Source organism: Triticum dicoccoides, chromosome 3B, assembly GCF_002162155.2.
Source record: "Triticum dicoccoides isolate Atlit2015 ecotype Zavitan chromosome 3B, WEW_v2.0, whole genome shotgun sequence".
Classification (NCBI taxonomy): Eukaryota; Viridiplantae; Streptophyta; class Magnoliopsida; order Poales; family Poaceae; genus Triticum; species Triticum dicoccoides.
In genome coordinates, this window is record NC_041385.1 from 186,710,297 (window position 1) to 186,714,385 (window position 4,089).

A 4,089-nucleotide genomic window follows, 5' to 3' on the forward strand; every position below is an offset into this window, starting at 1 on the left:
AGGCTTAGGCTCCGGGAAGAAGAGGGTGGGAGGGCGGGAAAAACAAAGACAACTTGGAAGGGAAAAACCGACGAATATCTTGAAGAGAAAACACCGGCTGAAATGATTGGGGAAAGAAAGCAAAGACTTCACACGAGTAGGATGGATACTCGATTACGGACTCCGGCTCCGAGAAGAAAAAGGGTGGGCGGGTGGGAAAGAAAACAACTGAGGATTGAACTCAAAGATGAAGAGGCTCGAGTCGACTTGACGAGAAATGCACCGGATAAAAGAGGATGGACAACTCACGAAACTAACCACGTGATCCTAAAGAAAAATTTGAAGGGGAAGAGGGGGAGTTCAAAACACCTACGTCAAGATTCCTCACCAGAGCGACGAAGGGGCTGAGGAGTAAAAAGAATTCCTACTCTCCGATATAACTAGACTCCGAAAATAGTTTTCTTCTAGACTCAACAACGGCCAAACTACACGATCAATCAAGGGGGCTCCTAGGGTCGGTCGAGGCTCTGATACCAACTTGTCACGCCCAATATGCGACCCTATCCAAAAGGAACTCGAAGGTCCCACCAAGGATAGATCCGCATATTGAGACGCTTTTGCAAGGTGGATATCATTACATCAACATTACATAATAGAGGGGGATACATACATAAGGCATACAATGCCACATGAATACAACAATACAACATACAAGAACAACATCCTACTACGGATGAATCATAAACAGAAACTCAAACAATATCCACCCTGCTAGCCCAGGCTGCCGACCTGGAACCTATCCCCTAATCGAAGGAGAAGCAGAAGAAGAACTCAAGCAAGCAAGCATCGCTCTCGCGTCATGATCATCACATAACCTGTACCTGCAACTGTTGTTGTAGTAATCTGTGAGCCACGAGGACTCAGCAATTCCATTACCATGGGTATCAAGACTAGCAAAGCTTAACGGGAAAGGAAGGGTAAAGTGGTGAGGTTGCAGCAGCGACTAAGCATGATATGGTGGCTAACATACGCAAAGAAGAGCGAGAAGAGAAACAAAGGAACGGTCGTCAACTAGCAATGATCAAGAGGTGATCCTGAACACCTACTTACGTCAAACATAACACAGAAACCGTGTTCACTTCCCGGACTCCGCCGAGAAGAGACCATCACGGCTACACACTCGGTTGATGCGTTTTAATTCAGATCTGGTGTCAAGTTATCTGCAACCGGACATTAACAAATTCCCATCTGCCACATAACCGCGGGCACGACTCTCGAAAGTTTATACCCTGCAGGGGTGTCCCAACTTAGCCCATGACAAGCTCTCGCGATCAACGAAGGAATAGATCTTCTCCCAGGAAGACCCGATCAGTCTCGGAATCCCGGTTTACAAGACATTTTGACAATGGTAAAACAAGACCAGCAAAGCCTCCCGCTGTGCCGACAAATCCCGATAGGAGCTGCACATATCTCGTTCTCAGGGCACACCGGATGAGCCAGACGTCGGGTGTGCATAGACCCTGGTTGCGCAAGGGGCGCCGGACATCGCTCGGTTTGGACCAACACTTAGACAAGCATTGGCCCGGGGGGGCTAAAATAAAGATGACCCTCGAGAGAGCGACTCCCAAGGGAAAAGTAGGTGGTGGTGAGGCAAATGGTAAAACCAATGTTGGGCCTTGCTGGAGGAGTTTTATTCAAAGCGAACTGTCAAGGGGGTCCCATAAATCACCCGACCGCGTTAGGAACGCAAAATCCGGGAACATAACACCGGTATGACGGAAACTAGGGCGGCAAGAGTGGAACAAAACACCAGGCATAAGGCCGAGCCTTCCACCCTTTACCAAATATATAGATGCATTAATAATATAAGAGATATTGTGATATCCCAACATAAACCCTGTCCACCATGGAGAAATCTTCAACTTCACCTGCAACTAGCAACGCTATAAGAGGGGCTGAGCAAAAGCGGTAACATAGCCAATCAACGGTTTGCTAGGAATGGTGTCAAAGGTTAGAGGTTCATGGCAATTTGGGAGGCTTGAAGAGCAAAAGATAGGTAACGCAACATAGCGATAGAACGAAGAAACTAGCATAGCAATGATAGTAGTGAGATCCAGGGTAGCGGTCATCTTGCCTGAAATCCCGCAAGGAAGAAGAACGAGTCCATGAAGAAGACGAACGGATGAAGCCGAACCAACCGTAGACGAACGAATCCTCACGATCGCAACGAAACAGGAACTAACAAGAAGAAGCACACAACATAGGTAAACACACCACACATGAAAAAGGCATGATGCACAACAAGCATGATGCATGATCAAGCTACATGAAGCTACTCATGGCAAGAGATGATGCAAACAAAAACAACACATCAAGGCAAGTTTAAATGAGGACGGGAACAACATATAACAATTCCGGTAAGTCCTCATATGCAAATTTCGAAATTGGTCCAGAACTGAATAAACCTTATGTTCAAGTTGTTAAACAGCAAGTTAAGATGCACCAAGATGATCTACACGAAATTCTAGTCAAGTTACATATAAAGTTCATTAGATTCGGAGCTACGGCCTAGAAGATATGAGCAAAACAAGTTAAACATGGCATTGATGCAAAATGCACCCAAACATCAAGCAAACACACCAAAACAAGGATGCAACATGATAATATGAAGCTACATGCAAAAACAATCAAGTTCCATATAGAGCATACTCAAAACGGAGCAACGGTGCAACACACACACACTATACAAGTCATAGCAACAATCTGTCCATAACAGCAACTAGGCATATTGCAAGCATCAAAACAACAAGCTACAACACCCCAACATGATAACAAAAGGCATGGGCATGAAGTACAGGTAAAGCACAACAAAACATGAACACTGAGCTATCTCCAGAAACAACTAGAACATGCTCAAAAAGACATGGAGATATTGCAAATAATAACAGTTTCAGACTTATCAGAAAATAACATCAGGTTGCAATGTTTAGAGAAAGCAAACAACATGTTACAGAAACATATCATGGAAAATAAAGGCATGGCATGAATCTACTAATTGCATAGATCAAAAGACCCTTACTGACCATGAGCCAAAAAGGCACAGAAAATATGATGGCACCCATGTAAACATGGCAAGTTATATTACAGATTCATACATGGCAGGAACAATAATAAGTAGGCATGTTCATGAGCTTGAACCACTCACCACAGAGCAATACATGGCATGGCAAAGCAACCAACAGTAAGAAGACATGTTTGTGAAGCTAAGCATGGCAAGAGCAAATTCATAGGATACATGGATCACTAGGAAACAATCATGGAAACATTGAACATAATGTAAACAGGCTGACAGCAACATTATCAAGCAACTTTGGAGCAAGATAACAGCATGTTCCAGCAGGCTATAATTGCAACCAAGGGCATAAATGGATAGAGCAAGACATGTAGATCAAAACATGTTTATAGGACATCTCCATATTATGCATAGAATGATTAGTGGAAGCATGTTAACATAGCAACAAAATATAACAGAATCTGTCAGGAAAACAGCAACAGCAAGTGCCCTACTTAACAAGCTCAATGCACTCACTACAAGCATCACAAAAATACATGGTTGGTACCCCTGGAAAGATGGAATAGCATAGATCAACATACATGTAGACATCAACCTCATAGGATGCACACATCAATCATGGCAAAAATGATAAAACAGCAAGTTATAACAGTTTCAGCAGATTAACATCAACATGCACTCTTCCAACAGCATTTCGGGCATCAAGATGATCTCAAATGAAAATGATGCAATGGAATGAAATGAAGTACTCGTCGAGATGAACAATTTGACATATTATACGCACGAAACGGAGCTACGGATGCAGATATGTGATGCGATGAACATGGCATGTTTATGCAAGAAAACTGAGACTTAGTGGATTTCGGGGCAACCTCAAATAGCACGGGAATCGAGGATGGACAGAGCTGGGTCGCCGGAGGACGGGGCGGCGCCGGAGGACGACGGGGCAGGGTCGCCGGAGGACCGGGGCGGCGGATCCGGGCGGCGCCGGCCCGGATCTGGCCACCGGAGGCGATGGCGGCAGCGCAGAGCGGCGG